The following is a 22,078-nucleotide window of genomic DNA, read 5'->3' on the forward strand; positions in this document are numbered from 1 at the left end:
TCTCAAAGAAAATGAACCCATGTGTATCTTGAGAGGTCATCAACAATACTAAAAACATATCGTTTGTCTTCTAGACTCTCTGATTGCATGAGACCTATAAGGTCCATATGAAGAAGTTCTAGTATACGGGAATTTCCTAAACTCACAGTTCGTAAATATTGTTAACATATTCTATTTATCAATAAAAATGTTGTTGAGTTTTTTATTCAATAAATTATTACTGATATTACATCCTTTTATGAAAATCCAATAAACGAATCCATGGCTATAACATGAATACTTTAACTTTATGTGGCGACATAAAAATGGATCAAGTTTTAGTATGTAGCCAACGGTTTATAAGTATATGGATGAGATTGAGTACCTCATCCTGGTGACACCACTGGATGTGGCCCATTTTATATACTAATACAAATAGTGTGATCCAAAAAATATTTATGTAGAGACATATGAGTGGGGGTATCCTGTGCAATGAGTTTGCATAAGACCAGACCTCGAAATAGTCATTTTTCTTTATAGCAACCGTTTACGGTTAAAACTGACTATCTCAAACTCAACGATCTAGGGTAATTCGATCTTAATCCTGATTTAACTATGAACTCCTGTTTATTCGGGATTATTCTTTGATTTGCATAGGTGAGAGTAGTCCAACACTGCTCAATAAGCCTCCCATTTTGGGGATAAGACTGGATAGATAGCAGTGGACATAGTTTTGCAATATGGAATTCGCTCCTACCCAGTTTAGGGTTAGCAGATAAGTTGTTCTCTTAAGTACTGATGCCTTGTCTTGAACAACGAGGCTCCGCCTTCACATGGAAGAGAGGGTTATGATTTATAAGTTGGACTATAAATCAATTGTTCAATAGAGGATCAATAGGAGCTTAAAAAGCAAAATGTATTTACAAGGGCAAAACAGTAATTTTTGACTCAGTTGTAAATACGAATGACCTATGAAGGATTGACTTACCGATTATGGTTAAAATGGACAGAAATATATCTATAGTGTGGAGAGTGCAACTATCGACACTATAGTGGAATGTTTTGGTAGTTAACAAATAGTGATTAATTCGGTTTAAAGAGTTTAACCAATTAATTACAAATCGTTGGAGCTCATGATCTATAGGTCCATAAGGTCCCTCTACTACCTTGTAATTTGGATTAGTAAATTGAGTAATCTTGATGAGATTTGAAATTAGGGTTTAGAATTTGAAATATTCAAATTTAATTAGGGTTTCTATTTATTGTATTCGATACAATTGAAATGTTTAATTTTATCGAAATTAAACAAAACTGAAGAATTAATCAATGTTTAAATTATGATTTAAATATTAACGATATTAAATTAAATTCATTATAGTGAAATTGGTATTTTATTAATTTAATATTAGATATTAAATTAACAAAATTAATTAAAAGGTTTAATTAATTAGGTTTATTTAAAATTAATTAATTGAATTAATTTTTATAAAACTAATAAATACAAATAAATTGGTTTATTTAAAAATTAGTTTTAGAAATCAATTTTAAAACAAAATTTGAAATTACAAAGTGGAAATTTCCACTATGGTGCGAAGCACCTTATTCATCCAATTCCATTTTGCCCATGAAGTAGGAGCTGACCTTCATGCAAACTTTGAATTTGCATGATAAGAGCTTTATAAATTAAAGTGCTAGGCTGAATAATTAGATTAAGCTTTCAAGAACTCTGTAGAATTCGAAACCCTCCAAACTTTCTTCATACCTTCGTAAAATCCAGCTCAATTTGGTGTTTCCACCATACAATCCTTGCAAAAGAATAGTAGAGAAGATATTCGTGGTGGTCTACTTATAGATTGAAGCACATTTAAGTGGAACTCAGCTGGTGTTGAAGAGGTTTCATCAAAGGTCTTGTGTTCATCAAACCATCTTCTGTAATAGTTACCTTGAAGCATGTTTTAAACTCAAATTAAGTATAATTAGAGTGTTTATTGATTCTGAATTTCTCTACTACATGTTAATATACTCTATCATGTTCAAGCAAACAAAAGATATAAATCAAATTCCTTTTAAAGTTTGGAACAATATACACATTGTCTAACAATATGAATTTAGAATAAAAAAGTAACTTGATGCTCCCTACTGCTACAGCTAATACGACCTCCCCCGTTCCTACCCTGAGTGTTATCTCTCTAGCCTCTAGCTGCCTCTAAGAACTACTTTTCTGTAATGAAGTGCAAACATGGTTAGTGGCTCCTGAATCAAGTATCCAGACATTGTTATCATGTTCCACTAAGCATGTTTCTAGAACAAGTAAATCATATATACCTTCTTTCTCCTTCTTCTTCTCGGCCAAGTAAACTGGGCAATTTCTTTTCCAATGTCCATCCTGGTTGCAGTCGAAACAATTTCCTTTTGTAGCCTTGACCTTTTTCTCTTTCTAGGGTGCAACGAGTGGTATTAGCTTTATTCTTTCCTTTTCATCTATTCTTCTTCTTCTAGTTCTTGGAGGATGAGGAAGAAGACACTGACTTGGTCCCAGAGGTGGAACCTCTGTGGAAATATTTCCAGGAAGTGGCAATGTTTGCCTTCCGGACATTTTTCTGGACTTTTATCAAGGACTCATAGGTTTGCAACTCGTTTAAGAGAGTGGTAAGGTTGTATTGAATCTTATTCATAACTACATTGCTGCGGAATTGAAGATAAGTCTTCGGAAGAGTCTAGAGTATAAAGCTAATTTGATTGGCTTCGTCTATGATAGTGCCATTCATTTCTGCCACGTGAAAGTAGACCATCATATCAAGGACATGTTCCCTGACACACGCCCCTTCAGGCATACGAGCATTAAAAATGGACTTCAAAGCATCATGCCTGAGATGAATGGCTGATTGGCCAAACATCCCCAATAGTGACTCTATGATCTCCCAAGCAAGGACCATGGCTTCATGCTTCTTGGCCAATACTTCAATTAAGGTGACCAGTACATAGATCTTAGTCTTTTCATTGGCCTTAGTCCATCTATCATAAGCCTAATGAATAGTTTGTGAAGCTGTAGGTCTAGAAGTTGGAGGGCATTCCGCCAATAAGACAAATTTCAAGTCATTAATCACAAAAACCGTATTGATTGTATTTTTCCATTATGCGTAGTTATCACCATTTAATTTAGTAGTTCCAACCAAGGTGATTACTGAGCTAGTCATGTTTGTTGTTACAAAACAAATCACTTATTTTAGACACTTATGCAAAAATTCATTTAACCAAATCATTTTTAGCAAAAACTAAATAATGAACCCAACATTATTTTTATTTTGTAATGAATCTTCAGTGAGGTAGAATAAGTGCTACCTTGAGGTGAATAGTTATTCCTTCACTGGATTGAGACATTCTCAATCAAATATTACACTTGAATAACTTTTATTCCTATAATATTTAATTATCATTTATTTGGTCCAGAAACTATTAGCTGTCTTAATATTTTCTTATAAGTCTTAACCCTTGATTTTCAACACTATGACCCTGCTCCAACTAGTCTACCTTAGGGAAGAACATAATTGGAGCTATTGATTATAGTGATCTTATCCATATTTGGAGTTTGATATGTCCCTTTCCCATACATACATCCTAAAGGGGATGCTCCCAGGGCACTATAAGGCCGAACATGAAAATGAAATTTCAAACCAATGAAGGAAACCATAGAATGTGTTAACACACGTCATTCTCCCACTTACTATAAACAGTTTCTCTATTCACCTTGATATTGACCCACGTAAATACCTTCCTAAGGGAGGGTGCGCCCAAGGCACCACGAGGTCAAGCATGAATCTCACCTTATGAACTTCTAGGGAGAACGTGGGTGGAAAAATGACATATCATATACATCTTTTTCCTCCCACTAAGTGTTTTTCAAAAGATGGGTTTATTGACTTAGTAAAATTTTACTAATTAATTTTAACTAAGTCTTTGTGAAATTTGCTCAATAAAACGCTTATATTGAATAGTTTAACTAATTTCAAACATTAAACTCTTTAATGAAATTAATCACTTATTACATGCTTATAAAATATTTGCCCAATTCACCTTCTAGGTTGGTTCTCAAATGGAGGTGTTTCATTTCTATCAGCTTAAATACCCCCTCCTAGACAGAACGTTCTTAAGAAAAAGTGATAACTTGTAGAAATACAAGTTATTATAGCCTTTTACTTAGGATAATGAGGGAAGATATGCATGATATGTATTGATTATACTAAGAATTCATGATTGACATTAATATTGTGCATGATATTGTAACCCTCGCTGACTGCATATCATGAGTTAAATTGCACCAAAGTGTTTATTTTGCAAGTTACTGCAGCATCTGTTCGCATGCACTGATCTTCTACCTGATGAATAAATAGCTTATCACATGCCTTGGGATCTCTGACCCTGTACCAACTAATCTTCTGCCGAAACTTTCAAAATTTTGACCATGATAGCAATGTTGGCATCCTTACCTACCGCATCAAAGATGATGATTAATCAGAGTGGGAATTCCAACAATTGTCCGTGCATGACTCTATAAATAGAGCCTTTATGTCAATGAAGAAGGGTTTCAAGAGTCGAGATTTTTCCTAATACTTGCACCATGAGCAAAGAGAGAACGAAGAGCATTTTTCTTAGAACTTCCAACTCCAAACTTCTCTCTGATACATCATCGAAGCTTCACCGGAGCAAAAGTTTGAGAAGGCCTTCTCCACTCCACACTACCATCTCTTCACCAACAGCCTTGACATATATATATTGGAAGCAAGAAATTGCTGACAACTGTCATTTCCCTTACTTCTTTACTCTTGCTTATTGTTGTATTGCATTTTGAATAACAGATTATTCATTTTGTAAATAACTACTCTATTTTTATCTATATATATCAGCATGTCTACTTTCATCATCTTATCTATCTTTACATTCGCTTTCTCATTTACCATGAGTTGTTAATCTTCATAGGGTAAAGGGAAAGATTAATGCTATGAACTAAGTTGAACCTTTAAAGGTTAACCCTGTTTGCTTAGTGTATGGCTATTTAAATACTTATCTATGATCACTAATTGAGTCAAGTAGCTATGACTAACTATCTAAGAAGTTAAGTAGTGAATTTCACTAAGTAAAATATGAAGTGTATCTAGAGATAGAAATAACCATATGCTCAAATTCAACATCACTCACGCATCATAGAAATATGATAATTGTGACTCGCCTTCTTCATATATTTTACACACGTTAAAGCTGTTGTATATCTCAATTTTCTTAGAACGAAACTCAAAGCATTCCTTGCTTGGTTAGATATTTTCATCACATAGATTTGATTAATCGCATAATTTTTAACTCTCCTATAATTATCTTAGTTCTTGACGCATTCATATACTTTCCAAACATTCTTAGTAAAAATCCCTGAGTTTGATCTCGGCTTACACCGAGGAACTTATAGTTTGTTTATACTTTGCAAACTATAAGAAAACTTATGACAAGTGCATGATTAACTACACTTAGTGCATAATAAGTTCAATGCTTCAGTCTAGTGTAATTCACGATAGACGCACACACAAGATCGCAACATAAAGGTCTCTTATGTACAATTATTTTATAAATTTAATTCTTTTGACAGAATTCATTTTAATCCTATTAAAACGAATTAAAAGATTAACCTATTCAAATCTTATGAGAAACGTTTTTGACATAAGCTTAGGTGAATTGATTTTAAACCATTTTAAAATTAATATGGACCTATGTTTGCATGCAACTCTTGATTATAGATTTAAATTCTAATTTCATTATACTTATAACCGTTACGAAATAATGAAACATAAAATCTATAATTTGAATTTTGTGACATTGATTAAATTTAACAATTATGTTAATCTAAGTAACGTCATGCTCTATGAAAAGTTCATTTTCATTTAAAAATATAAAACTTATATTTATCATCCATGAAAATTAAACATACATATTCATCATTCCATCATACATTATAACATTTATAACATTGTATGATGTATGAACATGCTTAATGAAACATGCATCCATATAATATAACACTTATATTATGATGCATGAGCATGCTTAATTAATCATGCAACCATATAATATAACACATATATTAAAATTGATGCATATGAAACATGTTTATCCTAAGGTGGGATTTTATACTATATGACATACATGATTCATATTACATCTGTTGCATATTTAATTATATAAAAGTCATTAATAGACCGATAGTTGGGTACATAGAATTAAGAAATTTTTAAAAGAAAATAGAAAAAACAAAAAAGAAACCTACTTATGTTCGGCAGTGACGGTGGATAAACCAATGCTCAAAATGATGATCTAGCCGTTGAAAATGAGGCTTTAGGTGTCTTTAATATACTGACCAACTTTAAGCACGATTCAACGGTTAGAACTCGACATTCGACAAATTAGTGAAAGTTATCCTTGAAAAATAACACTGCACCGTTTCTCTCTGTTTTCTCTTGTTTCGCATTTGTTTTCCCGCGTTATTTTCATAGAAGTTTCTTCCAAAATCTACACGAACTTACAGACTCGATTTACAGTAAAAATGCCCAAAAATAATGGGCCCTTACATGATCAAATCAAGTATGACGAGTCTATGTGCCAAATACCAAAAACATCTATTAAGCAAAAAAATGTCCAAATGAAATTTACTGTACTCATCTCATGAAAACAATACACAAAAGCACTCACCATGTTCTCCGTTTTTTGTTTCTAAAAACCAAAAATCAAAACTGCAAGAATTGTCTCTGATACCAATTGAACGGAGTCAAATTCTCGTGGAAGCGTGAGATCGCCTTGTATTTTGTTTTTTAGTTTTTAAGGAAACAAAAATAACAAAGAAAACAGAAATAATAATGGATAAACATTTTAGAAAGAATGCTTTTAGAAAGAATCTCAAACTTCTCAATAAATCCTCTTACTTTGATCATGAACACCTCTTCACGATCAAGGACACCACCGTAATAATAACCTTATTATCCTCTACGAATCTAAGGGTAGAAGAGTGGTCTCTATCACCTTGGAGGAGGAAGAATAATAGAATAGTTGAGAGGAAAAAAATTGAGAGAAAATCTAGATTGGAGGCTAGGGTTTTTCACAATCAAATTCCATCCCCTAAAAATTGGCCATAAAGGGATATTTATATAGAGAAGGGTTTACCTCTTCTGTAAGTCTTTTCTAATTTACCTTTAAGCCCAATTAATTAAATAACATTTATTCAATTAATTAACATACCAATTAAATAACCATGTATATTAAATCCAATTTAATATATATAATTCATTAATTAATAAATAAACATCACATGTTTATTTACTTTCACCTCTCAAAATTAATTAATGAATTCTTCAAGGATTTTATTTATAAGAATTTAAAATTTGAATCTTATTCAAATATTTCTCTCTTAGTTATAGCTCACATCTATAATTAACCATATCATATTAATCTCATTAATATGTTATTCCATTAATTGACTTGAACAATTCAAATCATTCATCTCATCTATCATTTAGTGAGCTAACAAAGGGACCTTATAGACTTACAAATTATAGTTCCAATGATATGAGATTAATTAATTAAACTCTTTAATTAAGGTCCCGTTTGATAACCATTTTATTTTTTGTTTTTGTTTTTTAAAACTAAGCCTATATCATTCACATTTCTTACCATTTAATTTTTACCAAACTCCTAAAACAAAAACAAATTTTTAAAGCTATTTTTTCTTTTAGTTCTCAAATTTTGTGTTTATTTTTTAATCTATTGGTGAAAAGTAGATAACAAAGAAAGAAATTTAGATGTAGTAGTAGTGTTCATAGGTTTAATTTAAAAAACAAAAACAAAAAATAAAATGGTTACCAAAGAGAACCTAAATGTATCAATCTTCTTTAACTACCGTTCACTCCACTAAAAATCGATAGTTGCACTATATGCATTGTAAATATACTTCTATGTCTATGGATATAACCATTCAACAGGGAATGGACCCTTCACAAATCGCTCATAACTACAGCTGGCTCAAATTACTGTTTTACTTCTATAGTTATCTCTAACTTCTTAAGTACCATCGATTCCTCTAATAAACAACAGTTTATAGTCCAACTATAAACTAACACTTCTCGAGCCAGTAAGAGGTTCAGACCTCACTATTCAAGACCCAAAATAAGCTATTAAGGAAGCAATTTATCTACTTTCCCTAAGGATGGAAAGGAGTGGATTCCATCTTGTGTGGTTGTGTTCCCAGCTCCGTACTGGGACAAATCGTCAAAATAGTAGGCTTGTTAAGTCGACTACCAAAGCCACTCTCACCCATACAAATAAAATGATTACCCTTATAAACAGGAGTTCACAACTCACTCAGGATTAAGGTCAAGTCACCTATGCTCATCCTAGTGAAATGTATGTCTGTTCTAGTAATGGTATTATATTGAGAGACTATTCATTTCATAGTCTGGTCTTATACAAGATCTTTGTATAGAATACCTCCGCTTGCATGTCTACACAAGAACGATCATGATCTGATCATCTGTAGCACTTTACAACAACTGTAGCATCTACAAAGCGGGTCTTACTCGTAGGGTCACCATGATAAGATACCCAGCCTTATCCATCACTACAAACCATTTAGGTTATCACTTAAACATGATCCACCTGTGTGTCTCCACAAGCATGTTTAAGTTTCATAAAATAACCTTGGATCTTAGTTTATTGGATTGAATTAATGTAGTCTGAACATCAATAAAATACCTCTTATTTTATTAGATATAAGATTTGTATTTACAAACTACAAGACATATGAGATTTAGGACATCAACTTAAACATTACATGCACTGTAGCAACAAAAACACTAACAATAAGTAAACAAGTAAAGGCACACAAAAATTGGTAACCCAGTTAAGTTATAATTCACCTACGTCTTAGGGGTAAGGTGCCTAGGAAAGCTAATCTACCAATATTAAAGAGTTAAGCAGTTTACAACGTAGCACTTATATGTAATACATGATCACTATAGTGACTCACGTAGAGCTCAACTCACTAACTACCTAGGCTCCCCTAGATGTAAGACTCTCTTTCAAGTGTAATTAGGCTCCTTCTAAGTTTGATAATGTTAGTTTTAGATACTTCGAATTCCGACAGTGTGTGAGACTCTTCTCATTGAGATGTCTTTCCCTTAGTCAGCGAACTCTCTTCACTAATGAATCTAGGATCCCACTAAGATGGAGAACTCCTTCTTTGAAGTTAAGTCTTAGGCTCTCCCTAAGATTGAGAATCCCTTCTCTGGCTTCAATAGCTTAGGCTCCCTTTAAGACCGTGATTTACTTCAAAGTGTTGAACTTCAATAGTTGAAGAACTTGCATGGCAGAATAGTGAGCAACGAGCAAAAATACAATGTAGAATAATTTAGTCGTCGAATAAAAATTGTCTTGCTCAATAAAACAAAATATGGCTAACCTAAATGGATAATATAATTCTATTTAAATAATAGATTTCAAGAAAGGAAACAAATCCCCATTTGGAATAAGAAGGCCACACTTCAATAAAGGAAAATATTAGACGAAATATTACAGCCGAATATTTCCAGATGAGGGAAATATTCGGTAGGAAGATACTCTATTGTCACAAACAAATATTAAGACTTTATTTAAGACATCTGCACAAACCACTGCCTTACAAAAATATAAAGTCAACTAAATAAATCTCCAACAATCTTTTTCTTGTGATAAAGCATTTAAGACCCATTTGATTATTTAATGGTGTTTAATTACAATTTTGGAGACAAATTGTTCTCTATCGCTCTTTTAAGTGGTGGCTATCTTGAGAAATTGGTGTGAAGCATAAAGATTAACAAAATCTCGTTATTAAATGTGGCTGAGAAGTTTGAACAGACTCAGTATATGATTAATGAGGTTGATCTCAATTCAATTAAGCACACAAGAAGGGAAGCACAATGTTGCTAAATTGTAATGGTGCTCCAATCTTAACTTCTTTTGCACATTCTGATTCCATAGATAAAACAATGGTTAAATTCGGAGGACTTCATACTAATTAAGATATATTTATATATCAAGGATTTGTCACATCCAATCTCAGATTACACTATTATAACTAAGATAAGTTGTACAATCGAGAATTATACTGGAATCTATTGTCAAATCTCTCTTAACTAAACACTTAATTTCATTTATAACATAGATATATGTCAAGCTCGTTGAAATATTCTAGTGCACATCTTGTTTTTCAATGACATTTTTTAAAATAGAGTATACAATGCAACGAAAATTATATTTTTTTTACCAAAGTCTCAATATCTAGCTACATTTTGCTAGAAAATGTATATGTGAAAACTTATGAGATTGGTGACAATTTCTATTAAGTATTTTTTTTTTTTTTTTTTGAAACTCGAGCAATTTGATGTAAAAGTAACGGTAAAAGAATGGGTTACCAAGCAAACTATTTACATGCTAAACAAGAGTTCAAGCTCTAAAATTTCACCGAATTTTGAAGCTAATAAGTTTAACAAGCCTAATAAAATTAAACCCTAATCATGTCAATTGAGATCTTTTCTAGGACTCATACCAACTTATGTACATCTCGACTACATAGTCACCCTGAATTGAACCCATGACCTCTTAGTACTTTATTAAGGAAACACAAATGATGAACGTGCCATTAAAATTCATCTATCTAGCCCATGATAAGAGTTTAATTGTGTTACATTATCTCTAAATCCTAAAGATTTAATTGATGTGTTAAGATAAATTTAAGGGTTGTTTTCAAAAATAGGAAAATGCATCAACTTATTTATAAATATAACAAATTTTCACTGTCTATAAGTGATAAATACTGATATATATCTATTAGTATCTATCATCGACACCTGTCTTTTTAGGTTTCAGCTTTGGTTCAGTGCCTTCATCTTCTTTAGATAATCTCGTAATATTCTCTACATTAACCTCTCTTTCTCTGTTGTATGCTTTCATTCTTTGTTCTACCTCTACTAATTGTTTTTTGAGAATCCTATTCTCATTCTGTAGTTGATTGGTTTCGTTCCATAGTGATTGAATGATTTTTCTGCTAACGTCATTTAGGCATGATAAGTCTATGACCTCGACTGGTTCTGTATCTACCCATAGTGTATCCTGATATACAGGAATCCTTTTGCTCTCCAGCTTAATCCCTATCTTAACTAATGTGTCTTTCTTTCTGATGTCAAGAGTGTGCCAATCAACCTTGAAGTTTGATGTAACCTGTACCTTTTCTGTACGAGATGGGTCAGCGTACTGTGACTCAAACCATTCAGGATATACCAGGTCTTTTGCAGGTCCCTTGTACTTGAGAACTGTTTTTCCTCCTATTGGTATGTAACAATAGGATTTAGGGGCTAAAAAATATCCTTTCATTATTCTGTCCTCTAGCTTAAACATTCCTAGGACAGAATTGGAAATCACATCTTTTGGTAGTGGATGACCAAGCACAACAGAGTCAGTGTCCGTGTAGTAGCAGTCATCTTTGGATATAAAGGGGTACATATGGATCCGACCTGATGCAGTGATAGCCGCTGCTAGTTGTACAGCAAAATTCTTCGGTGGGTTCCACAATTCGGTATTTTCGGTATTGCTATAATAGGTAACGATGTAGATGTTATTGCTAAGCATATCACTGGATATGAACTCACTCTTCCTGATCAAATCTTTGAATCGATTCTCATCACAGATCTCGGTTAGTGTGCTTTTAGGGTTAATACCGAATCGACCGTATAGAGAATTCATAAGGATCTTGTACACATAGGACAAGGACTCATTACCCTCTTTCCTAGCAGAAACCCTGCTCTCAAAGAGAGTGCTAACAAAGACCTTGAAAGGGCTTTCCATCTTCTCAAAGAGATATCCATTGATTGGGATCACAGTGTAGCCAAGTCTTCTAGCAAACTTTAACTCCTCACTATAATACACTCCAATAAATTTACCGGTTGGAAAGATTAGAGTGTTATTCTTGTCCCGATAGGGTAGAAAAGGCCTTTTTATAGTATTAGGACATTCCACATATGCTTTAATAAAGCCAAAGACGCTATCATCTAACTCCTTACCCACCAGATTACCATGCCAGACAGGTTTTCCGCCAGGCATTGGAAATTCCTTCATTACAAAGGGATAGAGAGAGTTCACATCGTAGTAGTCAAGGTTTGAACCATAAGGGATGTATGTATCTGTATGACCACCGTAGTAACCACTCCTGAGAAATTCATCCTCATTCCTATTTGGGATGTGGATAGGCCAATTTACATCATCGTAGAATTTCATACGAAAGATACTCAGAGCTAGAGAAGAAAGGGTTATTTTACTTTCTATGTCCACGTTATAGAGATTCCAATAGATCTCTTGAGCTTTTTGCATTACACCACCAAGCAGAAGGATGTCCTGCTTCATATACTCACACAATTCCCTATGTCTCTTCTCCTTACAATTTATATATATTTTCTCCTTTTTCTCATTTAAAAGATAATCCTTATCAGTAGTCAGATAATCCAAATTAATAATCTCATAAGGGATTGAACCTTTCAGGCCTAGTTCAGGGCAAAGATTCTTAGCTAGTGAGTTAAGTTTGCCGGGGAGAAGATGAAAGGAGTCTCGTAAGCGGAATAGAATCTTTGTATCAGAATAGACTACTATCTCGTAAAGACGATGGTTCCTAACCAGAGGTTTGAGTTTGTAATTCTTATGATGACATGCTAGATGCTTAAGTAATAGAATACCATCAAACCTAGAGAAATTGTGAAAGTAAATAGTTAAGTTTTTTCCTTTCTAACAAGAAATACGATCTTTGACACCAAGTCATAAAGGACCTTAGTACTCCTTTCTTCAAAGGAATCTAATATTATTGAGTGGTCCTCGCTGAAATTAGTATAGATCAGACGATCGGTGATCTGTTCACCTGGACGAACCAACAAGAGACCCGCAGCATAAGGCTTATGCAGTTATATTTGTAAATATTTTCAATAGTTTTGTCATTTAAAATAATGACTATAAATTTAATTATATTCTGGGATGATAAGAGAAATAAGTTCTTTTTAAAAGTTTATTTTTTAAAAAAATAACAAGAAGAATTTGGATTTAATTAATTTCTTATTAATTATTAGAAAAACCTCAAATAACACAATAAGGAATTTGTTCAAAAAATACAAGATTTTTTTTTAAGAAAAAAAAAATCATACCAACCTAGATTTTATTCGTACTCGAAATATATTAGTTGTCAATTTAAGAAACACCCTTGACCAAATTAAATAAACTAAAGCCTAAAATCATGGAGAAATTAAAAATAAATAAAAAAATAAACATATTTCAAAATCATTATGAAGTAAAAAATACACGGTCAAATCTAGTCGCTAATTAGTTAAATAATTGTTTCTACGAAATTGCATTGTATGTCAAATACATTTTAAGAAATCAAAGCCATGACTTCAACTTTTTTATAATTGCAGATGTGATAATCACATAACAATCACATAGAAATCAAATAGTAATCACATAAAAATCAGATAGTAATCAAACTTTCAAGTGGAAGTTTTTTGACATGTTTACAAAAAAGCAAAACCTAAAGACAAGCATCCAATATTTATTTCTTTTATTATTAAAGTTGCAATTGCCTCTAAAAAAATTTAGGCGGTTTGGTAGCCTTTTTTGTTTTTTAAAATGAAAAGTGTTTTTTTTATTAGAAATTGAAAAAAAAAAAAAAAAAAAAAAAAAAAGACTAAACATGCACAATTCAAAAAAGTTGTAAAGAAAGATTGGTTGGCAAATAAAAAAATTACAATGTAATTTCCTCCTTGAGGGTTTTCTATTTTTCCAAAAATCTTACATTAGGATCATAAATAAACTTAAGTAACTACAAATATGGATGTAGCATTGAATATTTTAAACAAAATTGTGGGAATTTTGAACAAAACTTCGGACCTTGGGGTGGTCCACGACCGTATTGGCGTTGGCGATGGCGGATATTGCTACTGTGAACAGAAAGATAAAGATGATATGAGAGAGAGGGACAATTATGAGAGAGAAACAAGAGGAGAAAAGAAACACTTACCGATAGTGGAGTACAAGCGATGATAAGGAGGCAATCAACGTCGGCAACAATCGATGAGACGAGCGGCAGCAACCATAAGCAGTTAGGTAGTCCACAACAGTACTGGCTATGGGAGAGAGAGGGACGATGATGAGGAAGAAACGATGGGGGAAAAGAAACCCACTCACTTGTAGTGGAGTATAGGCGACGGTAAGGGAACAATCGAAATTGATAACAAGAAGTGACAATCAATAGTTCGATGGTACATTTGTTACTACAAGGCGACGTGAAGGTGGAGCGAGAGAGTGACGGTTGGAAGAGAGAGGGTCCCTAAAAAAGAGAAACGAGGGTTTTGAAAAAAAATTAAAACACTATATGAGATTTTAAAAACAGGTGAGATCCTGTTTCAAATTCATAACAAATTGCTCTAAATCTTTTGATATTAGTGGTTAGAGATTTGGTTTGTTGGCTTTATATTTTTTTTTAAGGTAGTAGTTCTGCTGATGTCTTAAATAAAGTCTTAAAATCCAATTGAGACATCAAAATATTTTACTGCAGAATATTTTACTTATTTGAAAATATCCGTCATTTTTTAAGCTCGACTTTTTGTTCCAAATAAAGACTTATTTTCTTAATTGGATTCAATTATTTAAAGTGAGTTTTGCAATCCTTTTAGAGTTGTCACATTTATTTTAATTGATCTAAACATTTTCTATACTTCGACCAAACTATTCTACATTGTGTTCTTGCTCGTTTGCTTTCTATTCCGCTATGCATGTTATTCATATATTGAGTGCAACACTTTAAAGAGTTTTACGATCTTAAGGGGAGCCTAAGTCATTGCTGCCAAAGGAGGGATTCTCAGACTTAGGGGAGCCTAAAATTCAGCTTAAGAAAAGGAGTTCTCTATCTTAGCAGGACCTAAGATTTGTCAGTGAAGGGAGTTTGCTGATCCAAAAGGAAGATAATCAAGTTGAGAGAGTCTCACACACTGTCCGGTGTCGAAGTGTCAGACGCTAATATTAACATACATAGGAGGTACCTAGGTTCAGTTGAATGGGAGTCCCATATCTAGGGGGAGCCTAGGTGACGTGTGAGTTAAGCTCTATGTGAGTCATTGTCATAGTTGGTATATTACGGATAAGTACTATATTATAAACTACTTAACTCTTTAATATTAGTGGATTATCTTTCCTGTGCACTCTGCCCCCCAAACGTAGGTGTTTATCATCGAACTGGGTTACCAACTGTTGTGTGTCTTTACTTGTTTACTTATTGTTGGTATTTTTGTTGTTACAGTTGTTGTCAATGACTTACTTAGCATCCGCATATTGAGTGACGAGTCATCCTATTGCCTTTTCCAATTGGTATCAAAGTGGGTCACCTTTATTTTAGGTGTTTCGATCATGGATGGAATAAAGGAAGGAGGTTCTACCACTCGTCCACCTATTTTTTATGGAACAAACTATTCTCACTGGAAAGATCGAATGACTACATTCTTGAAGCCGATTGACAGCAAAAATTGGAATGTTGTTGTATCCGGATGGACTCATCCTACCATCAAAGTTGATGATGGGAAGGAAATTTTGAACCAAAATCTCAGTGGTCTAGAAAAAAAGATGAAGCCTCTTTGGTAAATTCCCATGCCTTGAATTCCATATTCAGTGGTGTAGATCACAACATATTTAGATTAATTAACACCTATGTCTCAGCTAAGGAGGCATGGAACATCTAGTCTGCTGCTCATGGGGGAACGACATAGTAAAGATGTCTAGGCTATAGTTGATAACATCAAAGTTTGAGCATCTTAGAATGCACAATGAAGAATCCATTGCTGAATTCAGTGTACGTTTGTTAGATATTGCAAATGAGTCATTTTCTCTCGAAGGAAAGATTTCAGAAGAAAAACATGTCAAGAAAGTACTTAGATCTCCACCTAAGAGATTTGACATGAAAGTCACTGCCATTGAGGAAGCTCAAGATATAACAAAGGTAAGAGTAGATGAATTATTTGGCTCCTTACTCACTTTTTGAAATGTCCCTTGATGGGAAAGTCGAAAATAAAAATAAGGTAATTGCCCTTCAATTTGCGATTAAATAAAAGTTGGTTAGTGACAATAGAGAATCAGATAATCTTCTTACTGAATTGATTGCATTGCTTTCAGAATAGTTTAACCATGTGCTCAAACGTTTTGGTAAGAGGTCTGGCTCTTACAATAACAACAAGTCAGGTAGCTCTACTCCTCTCAATCAATTCAGATTCCAAAATAGTAAAAAGAAAGCTGGCAAGTTAGGTAATCTATTCTTGCACAAGGAAAAGAACTTCATATGTCGAGAGTGTGGTGGATTCGGTCATATACAGGTTGAATGTCCCACTTTTCTAAATAGACCAAGCAAAGGATATGTATTAACTTTGTCTGATACTGATTGCAAACATAGCAGTGACTCAAAGGATGATGTAAAAGCACTTGTTAGCAATATCTCCTTGATATATCATCATGTGATATTTCTAAATATGATATGTATGCAAAGACCGATCATGATACTACAAGAACTGAGTCTACAAATCCCTCTTATGATACTCTTTTTCTCAAATGGCAAGATGATCAGAAAACCCTTGATGTACAAAAAGTAATAATTGAGACTATGATAGTTGACAATCATAGACTTATGTCTATTATTACAGATTTGAGGCATGAACTCTCTTAAGTTAAAGCTGAAAAGGATTCTGTATGCAAAAATGTCAGAATATTGAATATTGGCACTGAGTCTTTAGAAAACATTTTGACAAAATGAAAATCAACTGGTGATAACTCTAGGCTTGGTTTTTCTAAAAGAGGAAGTCAACATTACAATAAGTCGAAACTAAAAGGGAAGTAAAAGATTGAGTTTGTTAAAGCTGAAGATCCCGAGTCTTATGGCTTTACAGGTACATCTACCAACAACGCTGTATTGAACTTGACTAGACCAAGATGAGTTTGTCCTTATCGTGGAAAGGTGGGGCACAAACATCCTTTTTGCTACCAATTATTGAAGATTCTCTAGAAACCCACCTATTCCAGGAATGCTCCCTACTTCTCAAAGAACCATCACAAAAACCAGACAAGAGTCAAACAAGTATAGAGAGAGAAAAATGTTCAGAACAAATGTAACGTGGCTCTAACTTCACTTAGATGGTCTGCTAAAGGTGATTGGTATTTTGATAATGGAAGCTCTAGGCACATGACTGGTGAAAAGAGCTATTTGTTCGATCTCAAATCTGTCATTTCTAGAAATGTCACTTTTGGTGATGGTGCTTGTGGAAAAGTCATTGGAAAAGGAAACTGAATTATCTGAATCTTCCTCCACTGAAAGATGTAATGATGGTTGAAAGTCTTACTACCAATCTTATTAGCATTAGTTAGTTATGCAACCAAGGACTGAATGTGAGCTTTACCAAAGACAAATATGTTGTCACAAATGATGTCAAAGCTCTCGTTATAATAGGTTTGTATTCTACTAATAATTGTTATCTGTGGAATTCTGATCATTCTTTGTAGGTTTGCCATATCTCTAGACAAGATGAAGCGAGCCTATTGCATAAACGTTTTAGGCATGTAAGCATGAAGACTATTCAAAAGGCTCTTGTAACTAATGTTATAATCGGTCTCCCCACTTTATCAGCCTATCCTAGAATTATTTGTGGAGATTGTTTATCTGGTAAACAAACTCATGTTTCTTACAAGCAATCAGGCCACTCAAGCTTTTCCCATGTTCTGGAACATCTTCATATGGATCTGATGGGACCCATGCAATCTGAGAGTCTTGGTTGTAAACAATATGTTCTAATTGTTGTTGACGACTTCTCCAGGTACACCTAGATACATTTTTTGGGTGAAAAATCAGACACTTTTTATGTTTTTTGACGTGAGAAAAATCTGAATGTGATACGTATTTGAAGTGATCATGATAGGGAGTTTGAAAACTCTCAATTCACTAAGTTCTATCAGTCTATTGGAATTCACCATGAATTTTCAACTCCTATTACACCATAACATAATGGAATTGTGAAAAGGAAAAACAGAACTCTTCAAGCGATGGCTCGTGTGATGATACATGCAAAACATCTGTCATTTCACTTATGGGTAGAAGCTTTAAACATGGCTTGTCATATACATAACAGAGTAGTTTTACGACTGGGAACTTCAAGCACTATTTATGAAATATGAAGAGGTAGAAAACTTGATGTGAAATATTTCCATGTCTTTGGAAGTGTCTATTACATTCTTGTTGATAGAGAGAATAGAAGAAAATGGCATTTCAATTCTGATGAAGGGATTTTCTTGGATATTCTACAAAAGTCGAGCTTACCGTGTCTACAATAAACGAACTCATACTGTAATGGATTCTATTAATGTTATAATTGATGATAATGCGGCATCCTCTAATTCTCCTTCTATTGAAGGAGAAGATCTCAATATCACTCTAATTGTTAACACTAATGTTCCTAACATCTCGTCTGACATGTCTTCAGATATGAATTTCAAAAATCTAGTAGAGATTAGCCAAAATACATCAGAGGAGGTAGAAGCTAGTAATAGACAACCTTCCAGCAGGGTTCGTAAAAATCATCCTTTTAGTAATATTATTGGGGACCTGGAAGAAGGAGTAATGACCAAAAGAAATGATAAAATTAATTATCTTGACATGATCAACAACATTTGCTTCACTTCTCCTGTTAAACCAAAAAATGTCAAAAAAGCTTTTGAAGATGAATGTTGGGTAAATGCCATGCAAGAGGAGCTCGGGCAATTTGTGAGGAATGACATCTGGACTCTTATCCCCAAGCCTGAATCTGTGAATGTTATTGGCACAAAGTGGATTTTTAAAAACAAGTCTGATTAGAATGGAAATGTGACCAGAAATAAAGCAAGATTAGTGGCTCAAATACACACAAGTTGAAGGTGTAGATTTTGATGAAACCTTCGCTTGTTGCAAGATTAGAAGCCATCAGACTCTTGCTTGACATGAAAAGTGCTTTCTTGAATGAAATTCTAAATGAGAAAATGTATGTTACTCAACCCAAAGGATTTATGGATGCTTCTCACCCTGAGCATGTGTATAAACTTGACAAGGCTTTCTATGGCCTCAAATAGGCTTCCAGAGCATGGTACGAGCATCTAACCCAATTTCTGGTCAACAATAGGTACAAATGAGGGGGAGTTGATAAAACTCTCTTTGTAAATAGATATGGTGAACAGTTTGTGATTGTCCAAGTTTATGTTGATGACAGTGTTTTCGGAGGAGCGTCTCAGGAGATGGTTGAACTCTTTGTGAAACAGATGCATGATGAATTTAATTGAGTATGATGTTAATTACTTTAGATGAAGCAGATGTTAATTGAGTATGATGTCTCACAAGATGTTATGACTATTTTCACTGACAATATGAGTGCAATTAATATATCCAAAAATCCAACTCAACACAGTTAAAGTAAGCATATTAACATCACCATTTTATTCATGATCTTGTAGAAAGTAAGTAGATTGTGTTAGAGCACGTTAACACAAAAAATTAAATTGCTAAAATTTTTACTAAGGTTCTCGATGCTAATCGTTTTGAGGCTCTCACAGCAGCCTTGGGTTTCTGTGTTTTTAAGGCATAACAATTAAAGTCTTGGGTCATTCAGCTGAGAATCTTAGCCATCAGTGGAAGCCCATAAGGCAGATCATGCAATTGACTGCCTTAATTATGGTTGGTGAGAACTCGAGGAAGGTTAATCGGGTTTTAACTTCAAATTACTGTTTGAATTCAAATTATAGAAGGTTTGATCATGATAGGTTTCCTTGTTACATCATGGGTTTCTTTCTCCCTCTACTGTATCTGTTCAAAATTTGTGTTCTTGATTATTTCACTTAGTCATCTTTAATGGTGAGTACTCGCCAAAGGACTCACACATTTGACAGCAAAATGGTAAGCTACAAAGAAAAAGTTAAATGCAAGATGCATGTTGTTGATGAAGTTTCATCGCCCTCTATAAACAAATATGGTGTTTGCGTGCAAGGTTTTCCTGTTGAAATTAAAAAAATTGGCATTCCACTTTCCTTAGCAAAAAGAAAATGTTCCAGAGCTAGTAAGCCATCTAAAACTAAAGAGAAAGAAAAGGTAAGTTCATCTTTCTTAATGCTGATTGATTTAATTAGGGCTGGTGTTGAAATTGTTCCAAACAAAACCCCTTCTCGTGGTGAGTCTGATCACATTCATGATTATATCGTAGCACCTTGAAACTCTAAAGAGATTGTTGAACTTTTGTAGAAGCTCATGTAGATGTTAGGGTTTCTGAAGGTAGTTTAGTTGATGATGTTATTCTTGAATCTAGTTCAACTTTTGCTGGTACGACTGTTTAGACTTCTGCTTTTTAGTTGTGTTCTAATGTTGTTATTCCAGATTGCCATGAAACTGAAAAGTTTCTATTCCTACTTCACCTTAATGTCAGTTCATGATAATGTTAAAATTGTTGTTGATTTAGAAGGAAACAATAGTGTAAATACTTCTGATGAAAGTATTTTGAAGTTTGTGGTTGAGAATATTGTTTTGGCCTCCTCAGAACTCGATGTTAGTGATTCATAAAGCGTTCCTATGGTTCTGACTATTATTGGCACTAGGTCAAGTGACGAGGCTAAAAATGTTAAAGAAAATGTTAAGACTTCGTATGAGTCTTCCACTTTACCTAACCAAAATTCTAATAATGTTAATTTGTTGACCTCTACGACTTCTGAGAATATGATAATGTTGGTGAATTTGAAGTTGACATTGATACTAGTGACCCAAGTTTAGAGAATTCTCCCCGCTTCACTCATTCTGATGATGATGACGATATCCCATTTACTGCTTTTTGATCTAAAAAAGTTATTGATTGTGCTAGTATTTCCAAAGATGGTAATGATGATGTTGATACTTCTTCTAAGCCTCTGATCATGTTTCTAAGCAATCTGCTTCTGAGGAAGCCTCTGACTGGGGTTTCGAGAGTAGCTCAGACAACGAAGCCACGGGCTTTGTTCGGGTCACTAGGGCCACTATTTAGACCAAAAGAAAATAACCATCTGTGACTAATGTCCCTTTTGTGCCTCTAGATGAGGTCTATTTCCACACTAAAGAGAGTATAAGCCTGTGGAAATATGTTATAAAATGAAAAATTGTGGATGAGAAAGAATTATTTGATCATACTTAATAATGTGTTGAGCTTATGGAATTGATTCAAACTACTGGTCTTGAAAAATTTGTTTTGAACTTAAAGCCCTACTATCCTCAGCTGGTTCGTGAATTCATTGTGAATCTTCTCTCGAAAGTTGCAAAATCAACTAGTTCAGATTTTTAGAAGGTTCATATTAGACGACATGCTTTTTTGTTTTCTCTACTGCTGTGATCAACCAATTTTCTTGTCGTAATGTGTCTGAAAATGTGAGAGAACAACGTCCTTCTTTAATAGATTTGATGTTTGAGTTGACTGGAGGAGCTTTTTTTACTTGGTCATGTAAGGGTCAACTGTCTACAGCTGCCTTAAGTGTTAAATATGCCCTTTTACATAGGATTGAAATTTATAATTGGTGTTCTTCGCGAAAATATGGTTTGTCTATTGCTCTTGCTACCTTAATGTATCAGATTGGAACCATATCACAATTCAATTATGGTGTGTTTGTAATCAATTAGATTAGACGTCACATTGGGTCCACAGCTCTACAATTGCATAATTGTTTTCCTCGCCTTACCTGTGGTATCCCATTGTCTCAAAAGCCCGATCTTCTCACCGCTTTAGATGTCGTTGGCCCATCTCCAAGTCTTTTCTCCATCAATTCTAAACTTCTGCAGGGTCACCATGTTCCTGATTTGGATACTACCACAACCACTTATCATCTTAATGGTTCAAGTCGAGATTTAATAGCTTCTTCATTCGGTGGTAGTATTCTTCAACTTTCTTCCACTAAATCTCTTGATCTTGAGTCTTTAGTATTCCAGCTTCAT

The sequence above is a fragment of the Benincasa hispida genome, chromosome 10 (assembly GCF_027475165.1).
Source record: "Benincasa hispida cultivar pf3 chromosome 10, pf3_genome.v1.1, whole genome shotgun sequence".
Lineage (NCBI taxonomy): Eukaryota > Viridiplantae > Streptophyta > Magnoliopsida > Cucurbitales > Cucurbitaceae > Benincasa > Benincasa hispida.